Below are 17453 nucleotides of genomic sequence, written 5' to 3'. Positions count from 1 at the left end.
CAATACAATAAAAAACTATTTCTAAATAAAAAAAATATAAAAAGTATCTAAGTGGAGATTTCCCCCTTGTTCCCAGGGGGTGTCACTTCCTCTCTAAAGGTCCATCATATCCTCTCCCAACCAATGCCCACCCTTGACCCAGGCACTCCTCAATAAAATGAGGAGAATTCAGATATAATACAAAGCTAGAGTTAATAGTGAACACCCTACCCCCACCCATACCAACACCTGGATATATTTGGTAATATTAATACCATATATAAACATATAACTATAAAATTACAACCTCAACAAATAATAATTAAATATAATAATACAAAATAACAAGGGAAAAACAACCCCACTCCTAAAGACAGAGGTAAAATAGAATAAGGTAACCACCTCCCCCCAGGGATATAAACCAAAGTGGGGGGGAAAGGCAAACCAACATCCATTATCTCTCTCAATTTATCTAAGAGAGTCCAAGAATTCCTTAGCCTTTTCTGGCGATCCGAAGTTATACACGGATCCTTCATGGTTAAAGCGTAGTGTGGCTGGGTAGCATAGAGAGTATTGAATATTTAAGTCCCTTAAATGCTTCTTCGCCTCATCGAATGCCTTCCTCTTTCGGACCAGAGCTGGGGAAAAGTCCTGGAATAACATGATCTTGGATCCTTTATAGATCATAGCTTGGGGGTCTTTTCCAAGATTTCTAGAAGCTTCTAGGAGTATCTGCCTCTCCCTATAGCTCTGCAGCTGGAACGTGATCGGGCGTGGGCACTGATTCTAGCCAGGCCCGCGTATTGCGACCTGGTAGGCCCATTCCACCCTTACCTGGCCTGATCCTGCTTGCAGATTTAAAAGTTGTGGCAGCCACTGCTCCAGGAATGCTGTAAGCTGGCTTTCCTCTTCCCGTTTGGGAAGGCCCAGCAAACGAATATTTTTTCGACAACCTCTATTATCGAGGTCGTCAATGTGATTCTCGAAGGTCCGGACTCGCTGTTCGAGAGTCCGGACCTGATCCACGGCCGATTGTGCTGTAGTTTCGGAGGTCGCGGCCTTTAACTCCACCCCTCCAACTCGGTGCTCGATTTCCTGGATGTCTCGGTCGTGCTTCTGCAGCGCAGCCGAGAGTGAGTCCCATTGATTTCGGGATTCTTCGATAAAAGCGTCTATCTTCGCATCCAGTTTGGAGATCATTTCTACAAGGCTTGTCACTGTAGGTAAGTCCCCCGGAGTAGCTGCGGACGGAGAGGGTGTAGGAGGGGTTCCTGCTTGCTGAGAGCTGCGGGCTCCCTTTCCTTTGGTCATTTTTACTAAATATCAGATTGTTTAAATGTAATACTAAGCAACTAATTAAATTAAACAGCTATTATGAATGATTTGGTGAGTGTGGTGGGGGTGGGTGACCCACTTTACCCAAGTCTTGGGAGGAGCACTGTAGACTCAGACTTGCTGGGTTGCTGCCATCTTGGATCCCCGCTTGCTTCTACTTCAAAGGGAAGATCATCCAACATTCAATCAAAACAGGTGGGGAAAAACAAAATGAGTCAGAAAGGAGAATTAGATGAAACAAATGCTGTAACATTTATAATTGTCATCCTACTAAGTTGATGCAGAAATATATGTAATAACAGAAGACCATTTAGCCTACAATGGGCTGTTATAGGCTTGCTTCAATGTCTGTTTGACAATGGTGAAGGGTTGAATTTAATACGCGCCATGACGTCGAACAATTCTTCCTCCGCTCCGAGCTTACTTTGTCAATCAGGACTCCTGCCCACCTTCTGAGGGCCCCTTTGCCCGCCTCCAGCACACGCCATTCACCTGGACACTGCTGGCCTATTACCCGCACTCGACCTCTTCATTTCCAACTGCCACCGGGACATTAACTCCCTTAATCTGTCTACCCCTCTCACCCTCACAACGCGCAGCCCTTCACTCCCTCTGCTCCAATCCCAGCCTCCCCATCAAACCAGCAGATAAAGGGGTGCAGTGGTAGTTTGGCGCACTGACCTCTATACCACTGAAGCCAGACACCAACTCGAAGACACCTCCTCCTACCGCCCCATGACCATGACCCCACCCACCCCAATCACTGAACCATCATCTCCCAGACCATACAGAACCTCATCACCTCAGGAGATCTCCCAACCACAGCTTCCAATCTCATAATCCGGAAACCCCACACCATCCGTTTCTAACTCCTTCCCAAGATCCACAAGTCTGGCTACCCCGGCCAACCCATTGTCTCAGCCTGCTCCTGCCCCACTGGACTCATATCCACCTACCTCGATACTGTCCTATTCCCCCTAGTTCAGGAACTCCCCACATACATTTGAGACACCACCCATGCCCTCCACTCCCTCCAAGACTTCAATTTCCCTGGCACCCAATGCCTCATCTTCACCATGTTCATCCAATCCCCATACACCTCCATCTGCCATGACCAGGATCTCCAAGCCCTCCATTTCTTCCTCTCCCAATGTCCCCAACAGTACCCTTCCACTGACACTTCCATTTGTTTGGCTGAACTGGTCCTCACCCTCAACAATTTCCCCTTTGAATACTCCCACTTCCTCCAGACAATAGGGGTAGCCATGGGCACCTGCATGGGCCCCAGCTATGCATGTCTCTTTGTCAGCTACATAGAACAGTCTAGCTTTCGTAGTTACACCGGCACCACTCCCCACCTCTTCCTCTGCTACATTGATGACTGCATCGGTGCCACCTTGCGCTACCGCGAGGAGGTTGAACAGTTCATCAACTTCAACAACACATTCCACCCTGACCTTAAATTCACCTGGACCATCTCTGACACTTCCCTCCTCTTCCTGGACCTCTCCATCTCCATTAATGATGACTGACTTGACACTGACATGTTTTTTACAAACCGACCAACTCCCACAGCTACCTGGATTATACCTCTTCCCACCCTACCTCTGGCAAAAATGCCGTCCCGTATTCACAATTCCTCTGTCTCCGCTGTATCTGCTCTCAGGAGGACCAATTCCACCACAAAACACACCAGATGGCCTCCTTCTTTAGAGACCACAATTTCCCTTCCCACGTGGTTAAAGTTCTGTGTCAGACTACTTTCCTGCGAGCCTGGTCCTCGACCTTGAGAATTTTTTAAAACACTGTCCTGGCACCCTCCCCTGCCACTGCAGGAATCACAAAACCTGCGCCCACACCACCTCCCTCACCACCATCCAAGGCCCCAAAGGAGCCTTCCACATCCATCAAAGTTCCACCTACACATTCAGCAATGTCATTTATTGTATCTGTTGCTCCCGATGTGGTCTCCTCTACGTTGGGGAGACTGGACGCCTTCTCGCAGAGCGCTTTGGGGAATATCTCCGGGAAACCCGCACCAATCAACCCCATTGTCCCATGGCCAACATTTCAACTCCCCCCACCCTGCCGAAGACAAGCAGGTCCTGGGCCTCCTCCACCGCTACTCCCTCACCACCTGACACCTGGAGGAAGAACGCCTCATCTACCACTTTGATGCCCTGGGGTTGAAGTGTTCCAATGTGGACTTCACCAGTTTCCTCATTTCCTGCTCCACAGATGCTGCCTGACCTGCTGTGCTTTTCCAGTACCACTCTAATCTAGACTCTGATATCTAGCATCTGCAGTCCTCACTTTTGCCAAGTGTTGGTCTGAATCCATCCAGCTGGATCTCCAGGCCACCAAAGAAGGGTGCTGCTTGCCCCATATTTGGGGTAAAGGTCCAGAACCATGCAGGGCAGCTCCAAACTGATAGTGTTTATTGGAGTATACAGTGGATTTCGAAAGATGGTGTGGATGCAAGGCATGGCAGTGAATTCTGGGACATTCTGGATTTTTCTGGAACTAATGTGTGGTGAGAGAGAACTACAATGGGATGTCACAGAAGCCATTGTGCCAGGGTGTTAAGGTGAGTTTGGTAAGATATAGAAAGAAAACTCACTGGACCTCACAGAAATTCATGCAAAGAAAATTCAATGGAGCTCGGACTGACCCAAAAGAAGGTTCAGCCCATTTTCCCGTAACCTTTTTTATTTCTTTGTCTTTGGTCCATGTCTGTCAGGTTTCAGATAAGAATAGGAGAATAATTGATTATGTAGCTTAAACCGTTGATGATGAACAAGAGGTGCAGGTACTCCTTATGGAGTAGGAACAACATCAGGAGCTGCCTTGTCCACAGCTACTTTCCACTCTAAAGCCCAGATAGTGAGCGTAGGGTTCCAGCTCCAAAGGTGATAGAGAGCCAGATCTATAGACAAAGGATAGATTTTTGAGCATTCTCAAGCAACAATTCCTAAGGAGATGCAGGCTGTCATACTCAGTATTTGCTGACATTTGCAATCTTCTAAAAGGAGCCCTTCCCCATCCTGGTGGACCAGATGGGCAAGCAGTAACACTGGCAGTCAAGTACCTCCTGTGGCTCACTGACATTCCTGTAAGTCATGGTAATGTACTGATCACATGACTGGGACCTCACAAAGAGAGTAGGCACCAGGCTCGAATGAGCATGTGAAATGAGAGGTCTTCAGCATGACACTACAAAGCTATATCTGAGAACCAGTTATGTACTGACATAGATAAAGGAGTGTCTAGCACATAAGGAGTTGACGAGCCTCACTTAGAGATGAGGAGTAATGTCTGTGCAGACACCCACAGCCTAGAGAAATTGCAGATCTGTATTTCAATGTAAAAGTAAGAGTTTGGGTTAATGCACAAGATAAATTAAACTGCAGTCCTTTCTTCTACCTCATTGTTTCCTGTGATCTGGTGACTTTTTTTGTACATCTTGCAATCTCTTCCCAACATGGTTATCAGATGAAGCCAGTCAAATTGAAAATTTGCTGCTCTGTTAGATTCTCACAGGGACTGGGAATTGGAAGCAGCAGCTGTGTGGCATTCCAATCACCCTCATATCAAGCCTTCATGAATAGACTAGAGGCCCTTTCAATTCCTGTTCAGCCGATATGTGACCACCATGTGCATGTGAGCAAAATGCCCAGGAATCTGCCATGGGGCTTTCATTCTGCAGCCTCCTACAGGTAACATCTCCAAGCAAATTTAGTGGATGTCTCCTTAAAGATGGTGACTATTCTCAAAAGGACGTGGCTGATGACATGAGGAATCCTCTAACTGGTACCAGCAAAACAACAACAGAAGCCAAATGAATGAGTGTTCATTGAGCTGATCGTTGGGATGCTGAAGGTGTGACTATGTTGTTGGGGAGGGGGAATTCATCTGCAGAAACCCTTCACTATGGGCTAGCAAAAGTGCTAAGAAGGCTAGAGGCCTGTACACTTGCACAATGTCTCACAGCAAGTGGAGTAAGGTAGTGGTGCACTGAACCTGCAGAAGGTAGAGAATGAACCTGATATGGCCAGGATACCTGAAGGCATCAACATAGCTCCCCAGGGATGATGGGAGCAGGATTCTGCCTTGCTTCAGCTAACCTTAAGCTGGACAGCATTTGGCTCACTAATTCTGAGCCGCCAGTGCAACAACCCATCCCCCGGCACAAAACTGTTCCACATTAATGTATTGGTCTCTCTCACTGACAGGCCTTCACCTGCCCTTTCCAGGTGAATGGGTAAGTCCTGCGTAATATTCTTGGGACCTGGGTTAAAACTTAAATCCAGAATCCTTTTACTATTGTATTCATGAGTCTAATGGTTCGTAAATTGTTTTAAAAACCCATCTGGTTCACTATGCCCTTGAGGGAAGGAAATCTGCCATCCTTACTTGGGCTTACCTACCTGTAACTCCAGACCGAGCGTGTGGTGCTGGAAGAGCACAGCAGGTCAAGCAGCATCCGAGGAGCAGGAGAAGCAATATGCCCGAAATGTTGATTCTCCTGCTCCTTGAATGCTGCCCGACCTGCTGTGCTTTTCCAGCACCACACTCTCGACTCTGATACTCCAGTATCTGCAGTTCTCACTTTCTCCTATAACTCCAGACCCACAGGAATATGATTAGTTCTCACCTGGCCATTGATACCTACAACCTGTGAATGACCAATGAAACAAGACTTTTAAAAATCTTGCACAAAATTGACAACTATTGGCAAGCTGCAAGTATCAGCTATGATCCAGGAGATGACTGGATAATGGAGGCATCAAATAAACATAAAGTTGCATACACCATTGAAAATAAAAATGGCACTTGTGCATACACTTAAAATCCAAGTGATTTCTTCTACGAGCCTACAAATTCTTTCCCTTCCTTTTCCTATTGCTTCTCTGGTGTTATTCCAGTGGCATTATCAGAGCTGGAGACTAATTGTTCACTCATGCTGAGTGCTATGGTACCCGAGACAATTACCTGTGGGTTTTTGTGCCTATGGAGACACCAGTGAAAACTGCCTGACCTGCGCTTTATCTCTTCTGTCACCAATCTGATAAAGTCCAATTGCCATGCATGCCAAGACTTTGCTTAAGGTGTACTTGTGGGCAATGACAAGGGCAACAACTGAGAATCTAACTGTCATCCCTGGACAGTTAATGTGCTACCATCATTGAAGTCCCCAGTGTTAGTATCCTGAGGAGTTACAATCGGCCGCATAAATGTTGTGGCTACAAAAACAGGTCAGAGGCTGGACTCGCCTCCTGTCTCCCCAAAGTCTGTCCACCATCTCCAAGGTGCAAGTCAGGATTGTAATGGAATCCTATCAGTTGCTTGGATGATTGCACCTTTATCACAATGAAGATGTGTATCAATCCAGAACAAATCAGCCACTTGATTGGCACCCCATTTAACACTTTCTCAATATTTACTTGCTCCAATAGCATAGACAGCAGTATTTACAATTTACAAGTGGCCTGTAACAACTCACTTTTGACAAAATCTTCCCAACACACAATAATAACTAACAAGAAGAATTAGGGCAGCAGATGCATGGGAAAACCACCTGCAGTTCCTTCCCCAAGCCATTCACATCTAACTCTGAACAGTTGCTGTTAATTTACCATCATTGGGTCAAAGATCTGGAACTCTCTGCTCAAACGCTTTATTGTAATCCTTTAAGTTCCATCAATGCAGGGGATCAAGAAGCCAGGCCTTGGCAGAGAAGAGAAGAAGAACCTGCAAGCTGTGTTAACTTTGAGGATGCTGAGTGCAATGGCAGAGGGGTTGGTCGGATTTGGAATGTCATTCATCTATCCTGGATTAGTGGTGCTGGAAGAGCACAGCAGTTCAGGCAGCATCTGAGGACAGGCAAAATCCGAGGACTGGCAAAATCGACGTTTCGGGCAAAAGCCCTTCATCAGGAATAAAGGCAGAGAGCCTGAAGCGTGGAGAGATAAGCTAGAGGAGGGTGGGGGTGGGAAGAGATTTGCATAGAGTACAATAGGTGAGAGGGGGAGGAGATAAAGGTGATAGGTCAGGGAGGAGAGGGTGGAGTGGATAGGTGGAAAAGGAGCTAGGCAGGTCGGACAAGTCTGGACAAGTCAAGGAGACAGTGTTGAGCTGGAGGTTAGAAACTAGGATGAGGTGGGGGAAGGGAAAATGAGGAAGCTGTTCACCACTAATCCAGAATCTGGTTTCCAGCATCTGCAGTCATTGTTTTTACCTCATTCATCTATCCTGTCCTGATGACGTCCTTTATCCATATACAAGTGACCATATCCCCTGAGCAACGTTCAGATACGCCAGCTCAGTTTCTAAGATAGGTTTTCCTTCCTTTCCACCTGCAAAGAACCAATTCTTGGCAGGATGCCCAGTGATATCTCCAACAGCAGGATGGGTGTGTGAAGAGCAGCCTTGCTACCCTATGACACTCTAACTCAGTTGTAATCTCACATGTGGAATGGTTCCACTCATTCTTTTGTTTCCTTAAGTGGCAAAGCTTCACTAATCAGTTACAGGATGTGACCAATGGGTTGGAAAAGCCAGAATCAGAATCTCAATGCTTTGACATATGAGAGCCACCAAAACAAAAATCTGTTTTGAGAAGCTACCTTCCAGCCTCTTTGGTTACGAATGGATCCAATCTCTGGTTTTCTCTCCACTGATACTGTCTGTCCTGCCGCCTTCAACACTTCTCTCCTTATTTCAGATTTCCAAAATTTGTGGTATTTAACTTGTTTTAACTGAACTGACTCCTGGGAAGTTAGAACTGACGTATGAGGAATGATTCAATTGATTGGGATTATATTTGCTGGAATTCCGAGGAATAAGGGAGAATATAATGGAAACTTATAAAATTCTAACAGGTCTAGACAAAGTATATGCAAGAAGGATATTCCTAATGATGTACCTAAGGATACATTGTGAACCATTAGGACTAAGAGAAGGAGAAATTTCTTTACCCAGAGAGTGGTGAGCCTGTGGAGTTTGCTACCAAAGAAAGCTGTCTAGGCCAAAACATGTGATTAAAAGGAGTTGGATGTGGTACTTTGGGTTAGTCTCAAAGGATATCGCAGAGAAACAGATTATTGGGTTGGATGATCGGACATGATCGTAATCTATGACACAGCAGACTAAAAGGGCTGAATGGCCTACTCCTGTCTTTTTCTTTAACGTTTCTATGTTTTAATCATTGGTTTAATCCTTTTACATGTTAGGGATTTCTCCATGTTATTTGACAAGTAAGGTCTCCAAAAGCTTGGAAAGAGTTAAGTAGTGGAAGAAATCACATGGTAAAAATATTCTCTGATTTTAATGTCAGTTCCTTGACAGCAAATAACGTTTTCGAAGAAGCAGGTTATTAATTTAAGTGACTATGCTGCTGCTCCAGTCATATTCAAACCCAGATGCCTTTTTCTCAGTGATTTATAAGGAGACAGATTATTAGATTGGGAAGGCTTAAGAGCGTATAATATTATGATCAACAACATGTTCGACAAAGGATATCCAAGGCACAGAAGTTTATTGATTTTTCACATGCCTATTTATAAAACGAACATTCCAGATCTGGCATTGTCCAAATTAATCTCGTGTGTCTCTTTCCTCTTCAGGTTACCCACTATAAGTGCAATGATTTTGTTTATATCCATCTTTCTAGTGCCCACATTTATAATTTACATTGAATTTGAATTATAAATAGTTAACGAATTATTTTTTTTTAATTGTTCATCAAAACCTTAAGGTTTTTGCAACCAATTTTAAAAAAATGTATTTGTGTTGTAAGAACTTGCATTAAACTGTATAAAATGCTCATTCAATTCATTGACATCTGAAAAATGCATAGTTTCCTTTGGTGAATGGGAAGTTGGAGTCTTACAGCGTACAAACAGACCCTTCAGTCCAACTTGTCCATGCCAGCCAAGTTTCCTAAGCTAGCTAGTTCCATTTGCTTGCTTCTGCCCACTTCCTTCTAATCGTTTCCTATTCATGTACCTGTCTAAATGTCTTTTCAATGTTGTAACCGTACCTGCATCCTCCGGCAGATTATTTCGCATACTAAGCATCCTCTGTGAAAACGTTACTCCTTTGTCCCTTTAAATCTTTTCCCTCTCACTATAATTATCATTGTATTTCCAGTTCAATGCCTGATATCATGCTGTTATTCTGGTAATGTCATGAAGGTCCACTTTTAGATTTTTATTTAGCTTAAATAAGTGCTCCTTCCATGTATGGGCAGATTGTGGCACCATTAATTTAATAGTATGAATGAATGGAATTCACTCCCAGTACTTGCATATTGCAAGGACTAATTCAAGGAAAGATCCAGTGCAAAAACAAACATGGCAGTTTGATTCAATCTTCCTTATGCAACATTTTTATTTTATGATTTGAGGTTGAAAAGTAAAACTTTTTGAAAACGTAGCCTTCTACAATATCAACGTATTGTTAATTTGCCATGTTGCTGTAGTTCAGCTCAATGGAATAGATTCCAATCTGGTGAATGATTCCATCTTGGTATTTTGAGAGATACTATTCATCCATGTGTAGTCAGGCAAATATACAGATCATCCAGTCAACAAATTGTTGGAGGATTGCAAAGCAAAGGAAGATTTGAATTTATATCGCTTTTTCCCAATTCCGGATGCCCCAGATTGTTTTACAGGCATCATATCTCTCAAAGTGTGGCTCGTGTTGAAATGTCGGAAACGCAGCAGCCAACATGCTCAGAGCAAGTAACAATAAAATAAGGCTGCCTTAATTATGTTGGTTGAAGGATAAATATTAACCAGATCATTGGGAATATTAGCCCTGTTTTTGGAATTAGTACTGTGGAATCTTTCATATCGACTTGAAAAGGCAGAAATGTCCTTGATTTAGCTTCTCATCTAAAAGTTGGTTGTGCCATTGCCTGCCCTTTAAGTCTCAAATTATTGTGTTTATATATTATGATTGTAAAAATATGCTTAGAAATTAAGTAATCTGTGCATTGAGATACATTCCTCATTTGTCAATATTAGATTTTTTGACCTATCCTGTACTTGTTATTTTGAGGTTTCATTGAGATAACGACAAAATAAACAAAAATATTAATCCCCAAGCTTCAGTATGAAATGAATTACTGCTTGTCATTGAGTGATGTTGTGCAGACATGCTCACTAAGAGCAGTCTTTGCAATCACGAACCTTAGGTTCCTGTGATGTTTATGAATATAACTATATTTTTATCAGTCTGCACCCATAGAAAACACACACACCCAGTATTATAAGGGTTCTAAAATAATTTTTGTTTCTTATTTTTACAAACAACCCGTTATACTGTGCAGTCATGAAGAATATGTTTTGGAGGAGAGCAGCAGTCTTTTGCTGAAATTATGAAACAAGTTGAAACAAATCAGTGACAAAGTCAGCTGGAAATATTGTGATATCGTTTATCTTATTGCGATTTGTGGTGTTAAATTGGTTTCTGGAAACTTCTTAATCTCTGGATTAAAGGTTCAATGCTACCAAAATCCATTTTATTTAAATGCAATTTCACTAAATTGAGTATTATAGAAGTTAATTGAAAAAAATTCTGTCTTTAGTGGTTTCCACATATACAACGCTGTTTTTATCTTTTTATTAATCAATGATATTAATCTTTTCAGAGATTTTCTATGGCTGAATAAATTGGCTACCATTAATGAGGTTCATTTCATGATATTGATGTCACTGCCATGCAGCCTCACTTTGTAATTATATCAGGAATGCTTTTGATATCTTGTGCCACAGGCAGGGCCTTGGATGTAGTAGGCAGCTGACTGAACAATTGGAAATAAACAGCCCACAACTTTCCCATCAGCTACCTGCTGCATGTAAGTCCCTGGATGATTTGGCCATAGTGTAAACCCAGCCTGTGCTCAGCAACAATGCGCAATCTGACAACTGAATGAAAAACAATTAGGTTTTATGCAAGATGTCATCTCATGTTCAAAGTGTATTTTCAAAACAACTTTTCACTGCTCTAAATAGGTGGTGTGAATATACAGAGAGAGAGAGAGAGAGAGAGAGGGAGGTCTGGATACCTCAGAGTGTGTCCTAGTAAGCCACAGTCTCTTTGGTGAGGTTGCTGCTGGGCTGGATGTCCCAATATCAGAACAACATGAAAGAGCACTCAACTACAAACCAGCACATTTGTCACTGTTTTAAAGTCAGTCTTTGCCACGTTGTTTTCCAATTGTTATCCATTTTTGTATTCAGTCTGCTATCTCTTTGCGAATTGTTATGATATGCATATGTTGGTGATCACCAAAAACAAAATCAGTGAACCTCCCAGGTAACCAGTGGCCATAAGGGTGATGACTTTTACTCTTACAGCGATACCTAAGTTTAGCTGATGACATTAACTCACCAGATGCATCGCAGTGCTAACAGAGGCAGCAATCGTGTGGTGCTGGAATATCACATCCGGTCAGGCAGCATCCGAGGAGTAGGAGAGTTGACGTTTTGAGCATAAGCCCTTCTTCAGAAATGTGATGAAGAGCTTATGTTTGAAACATTGACTCTCCTGCTCCTCGGATCCTGTCTGACCAACTGTGCTTTTCCAGCCTATACTTTTTGACTCTGATCTCCAGTAGCTGCAGTCCTTCTTTCTCCTAGAGGCAGCGATAGTACCTTGTTTGCTTTATAAACTATTGATATCAGAGCTGCTATTCTCAAATTGACTAAAATTTAGCCGTTTTCATTTAGACACAGTACTAGAAGCCAATTTTTATATCTGAATGTACTCTTCTAAAGGACAAACCTCATTTTGAGTAGGTTACTTCAGAAATGCTGATATTAAAAATTTGGTATGAATGAAGATTGGCTAAGTGGCCTAGGTTCAAAATTTTGGAATAATTGCACTTGCTTTAAGATTCAGATCTTATGATGGATATCCGTGTGATAAGAATAAAAGGAAAATATTAAAATATGACTACTAGAAAACTTAACTTGCAAAACATGGTATACTTAATCTGCAAGAAATATGCTGTTGACACTAATCATATTTATATTAAACTTCAGGCAAGAGAAAGTGTCCCTTTGGTGGGTTACAATGAATACCCTGTATATGTTAGAGGGCAAGAGCAAAACTAGACATAAAAATGCAAATGAGGTTTCCAGTCAGGAGAATGAATAGAAAACACCTTGTGTACTCCAAAAGGCGTGTGTCTCAGCTTCAAATAATGTAACCGTCTATTGACTAAATTTAATCAATTTATATATATTTTAGAGACTTGTTTTCTTATAGCTTGTAAGTTAAATATTTGGAGAAGCTTTACTTATCTGCAATGTTCATTTCCCCACTGTCACAAATACATTCACCCTTCAAAGTTAAACATCAAAGACCAGTTTAGATTTGTTTTAAGTAGTTTAAGTGGTTATAAGGAATTTCTGCACATTTAGTTTAGTGTCTTCACTTCAATTATCCAGAAATCAGCCAAACCCACACCAAAGATTGAATGATTACAAATGCAAGTTATGGCAAATGCAGAACCTTTTTGTTAATTGTATAATGATTGTGTTTAGTTATAGGTAAGTATTTGGTGTTAACTGGGGATTCATGTGTGCCCTATAAATAGGCAGAGATTGAGACGATAATAATGGGTTTAAGAAATATTTGCTTATAATGTATAACTCTGCAAGATCAGTTCTATGTTATGCAAACTTTCTTTATTAATTGACAAGATGAGGGTATGCTGGCATTTTTTCTTTAGCGGGGCATCCCTTGGTTATTTTTTTCTCTCTGGGTATATTTTTAGTTAGTGCTCTAAACTGAGGAGATTGCTGGTATTTATTGGTCATTCCAAATTGCCCAGAGGGCAGTTAAGAGTCAATAACATTATTTGAGTATGAAATCACATGTAGGCCAGAGTGGGTAAGGGTGAAGGACATTAGTGAACCAGTTGGGGTTTTCCCAACAATTGATAATGGATTCATGGTCATCGTTAGATTTTTAATTCCAGATTTCTTAAAAAAAAAAATTCAAATGCTGAGATGGGATTTGAACCTGGGTCCCCAGAATGTTACCTAGATTGCTGGATCAACAGTCCAGCAGGGATACCACAAAACCATTGCCTCCCCTTAGTCTGGTTTTCCAGATTTAAAACATTTTCCACCAGTGTCCTCTGGTTGAAGGCAATCCCTTCTGCAAATCTGATTGTGCCACTAAATTTAATTATTAACCATTTGAAGGTTTTGGTTTATTGAACTCCTTCACAATCTGTTAGATTTAAGCTTTATTTATAACACACTAAAAGTCTTGTTCTATAAGCTCTTATTTTTTGTGTACTGAGAATCTGATTATTGTGCAGCAGTCTAACTAGCAAAAGGCTATGTAGAATTATTTTTATTTCACCTTGATTTTTTTTTTCCTGAACAACCAGGTTAGTCACTGGTTGTTGACTGACGATTAAAAATTCTTAATTTTTGCAATAAGCCCATTACCAGCTATGTTGGTGAAATCACACTAAGCTATCACTCTCAATTATAGCAAGGGATATTTTTAATGTACTTTTTTAAAAAACAATTACATTTTAAATTAGTGTTCAATTGCACTGCTTCATGGATGATATGCAAATGAGCTTGAGGAGGAACTAGAGCAAAAAAAAATTAATTCTGAATGTCAGTGCTAGTCCAAAGACTACACTGAAGAGGGAAAATCAGAAGGGCAAATAGGGGACATGAGGTAGCCTTGGCAAATAAGGGGAATCTTCGAGGAGAAAGTGAGGACTGCAGATGCTGGAGATCAGAGCCGAAAATGTGTTGCTGGAAAAGCGCAGCAGGTCAGGCAGCATCCAAGGAGCAGGAGAATCGACATTTCGGGCATGAGCCCTTCTTCAGGAATTGCCTGAAACATCGATTCTCCTGCTCCTTGGATGCTGCCTGACCTGCTGCGCTTTTCCAGCAACACATTTTTCAGCAAATAAGGAGAATCCAAAGGGATTAAAGACAAAAGGGTAACAAGGGAGAGAATAGGGCCTATGTGTAGAATTGCTGGAGATGGGGGAGACACTAAAAGAATATTTTGCGTCAGTGTTCACTGTGGAAAAGGATATGGAAGAGATAGAACATCGGGAAATGGATAACAACATCTTGAAAAATGTTTATATTACAAAGGAGGTGATGCTGGATAGCTTAAAATGCAAAAAGGTGGATAAGTTCCTGGAACCTATTCAGATATACCCTAGAACTCTGTGCGAAGCTAAGGAAGTGACTGCTGGGCCCCTTGCTGAGATATTTGCATAATAGATAGCTACAGGTGAGGTGCCAGAAGACTGAAGGTTGCCTACCATGGTGACACTATTTAAGAAAAGTGATAAGGAAAAGCCAGGAAACTATAGACCAGTGAGCCTGATATTGGTGGTGGGCAGGTTGTTGGAGGGAATCCTGAAGGACAGGGTTAATGTGTATTTGGAAAAGCAAGGACTGATTAAGGATAGTAAACATGGCTTTGTGCATGGGGAATAATATCTCATGAAGTTGATTAAGTTTCTTGAAGATGTAACAGAGGATTAATGAGGGAAGAGAAGTGGATGTGATCCATATGGACTTCAGTAAGGCATTCGACAAGGCTACTCATGGTAGACTGGTTAGGAAGATTAGATCACATAGAATACAGAGAGGACTAATGATTTGGATACAGAACTGACTCGAAGGTTCAAGACAGAGGCTGGTGGTGGAGGTTTGCTGTTCACAGGCCTCTAGTCTGAAAAGCAACGTACCACAAGGATCGATGCTTGGGTCCATTGTTTTTCGTTTATATAAATGATTTGTGGGTGAACATTGGGGGTATGGTTAGTAAGCTTGCAGATGACACTTAAATTGGAGGTGTAGTGGACAGTGAAGGTGGTTACCTCAGAGTACAATGGAATCTTGATCAGATGGGCCAATGGGCTAAGAAGTGGCAGATAGAGTTTAATTTAGATAAATGTGAGGTGTTGCATTTTGGAAAGGCAAATCAGGGCAGGACTTATACATTTAATGGTGAGGTCCTGGGGACTGTTATTAAGAAAGAGACCTTGAAGTGCAGGTTCATAGCTCCTTGAAAGTGGAGTTATAGGTAGATAGCATAGTGAAGAAGGTGTTTGGTATTCTTGCCTTTATTCGTCAGAGCATTGAGTATAGGAGTTGGGAGGTCATGTTGTAGCTCTTCAGGGCATTGGTGAGATCATTTTTGGAATATTGTGTGCAATTCTGGTCTCCCTGCAATCGGAAGGATGTTGTGCAACTTGAAAGGGTTTAGAAACATTTTACAAGGGTGTTGCCGGGGTTGCAGGGTTTGAACTATAAGAAGAGACTGAATAGATTAGAGGTAGCTTCCCCAGAACATCAAAGGCTGAGGGGTGACCTTATAGAGGTTTACAAAATCGTGAGGTACATGGATAGGATAAATAGACAAAGTCATTTCCCTGGGGTGGGGGAGTCTAGAACTAGAGGATATAGATTTGGGGGGGGGGGGGGAGATTTAAATGGGAGGTAAGAGGCAACTTTTTCACGCAGAGGGTGGTGCGTGTATGGAGTGAGCTAACCGAGGAAGTGGTGGAGGCTGATACAATTATAGCATTTGAAAGGCATTTGGATCGGAATAGGAATAGTTTAGAAGGATATAGGCAAAATGCTGGCAAATAGGACTAATTTAGGTTAGGATATCTGGTCAGCATGGATGAGGTGGACCAAAGAGTCTGTTTCCATGTTGTCCATCTTTATGACTCAGGTGTAACTGGCTCAGACAACATTTATTGCCAATCCTTACTTGAAAAGGTTGCAATGAGCTGCCGCCTTGAACTGCTGTAGTCATCAGGTGTGTACGCGTCCATAGTGCCACTAGAGAAGGTGTTCCAGGATTTTGATCCAGTGACGTTGAAGGAACAATATTAATGGTTCAAATCAAGATGGGGCTTGACTTGAAGGGGAACTTGCAGATAATGGTGTATCAACACACCAATTATTCTCATTATTCTTGGTGGTTGAGGTCACAAAGTTAGAATATTGTCTCAAAGGAGCCTTGGTGAGTTACGTTGCACCTTTGTAGTTTCTACTCACTGATGCTGTTATGCACTCAATGTGTTAGGAGTAAATGTTTAAGATGGTGTATGGAGTGCCAATCATTCAGACTGCTTTGTCCTGGATTATGCTGATGTTCTTGAGTGTTAATGGAATGCACTCATCCAGGCAAGTGGGGAGTATTGCATCACTCTCCTGACTTGTGCCTTGTAAATGTGGAGAGACTTTATAGCTGCAGATCTGGTCAGTGGTGAACCAAGCCCCCCAGCAACCTACATCAGGATATGGATGGTCAGGAATAGTAACACTATTGAATATCAAGAAAATTATTTAAGTGAATTAAGTTTTACCAAGGTCATCCAGTGTGCCCATAGTGGAAACTTTGGATCACTATTAACTCTTCAGATCAGAGGCTAGGAAGTTTGCAGTGAATAACTTACTTCCTGGATCCCCCAAAGTCTGTCTGTTGGCTACAAGACACAAGTCTGGGGTGCACTGGAATACACCCCCTACTTGCTTGGATGAGTGCCATTCCACCAACACAGTCTAGGACAAAATAACCCACTTGATTGTTACCTCCACAAACTAACTGAATGTCACTGATGAAGGATGTGAATGTATCAGTATATACCATTTACAAGACATACTGCAGATACGCACAAAGGCTCCTTAGACAACACCTTCCAAACCCATGACTATAGAGGGACAAGGGCAGCAAATACATATGAATGTTGCCATTCTACACTAAGACTGACTTGAAAATGTATAATTGTTCCTTCGATATCAAGATCCTGGAATTCCCTCCCTAATGGCATTATGGATCTATCTACATAAAATGGATAGCAGTGTTTCAACAAAGCAGCTCATGATCACCTTCTCAAAGGCAAGTAGGAATGACCCATAAATGCTGACCCAGCCAGCAACACCCACATCCCATCAAATAAATTTGAAGAAATGTTAGTTTTTACTACTGTACTCAATGTTTGAAACTTGTCATTGGAGGGTAATATAAAAGCAGCAACTTGAGCTCACGTTACATGAAGCTGATGTTTCTTCATTTGGTAGCTTTCAAGTATAATTAAGAATCAATTTGAGTAGAATTAT

The 17453-nt window shown here is 42.0% G+C and overlaps 1 long non-coding RNA gene across 2 annotated transcripts in view; it reads left to right on the top strand.

Moving 5' to 3' along the window:
* The window catches only part of LOC122554238, a 91325-nt gene that overhangs the window by 36952 nt on the left and 36920 nt on the right, over positions 1–17453 (top strand). The window lies entirely within an intron of this gene.

This window comes from Chiloscyllium plagiosum, chromosome 11, assembly GCF_004010195.1.
Source record: "Chiloscyllium plagiosum isolate BGI_BamShark_2017 chromosome 11, ASM401019v2, whole genome shotgun sequence".
Lineage (NCBI taxonomy): Eukaryota > Metazoa > Chordata > Chondrichthyes > Orectolobiformes > Hemiscylliidae > Chiloscyllium > Chiloscyllium plagiosum.
This window is presented reverse-complemented; position numbering and strand designations above follow the sequence as displayed.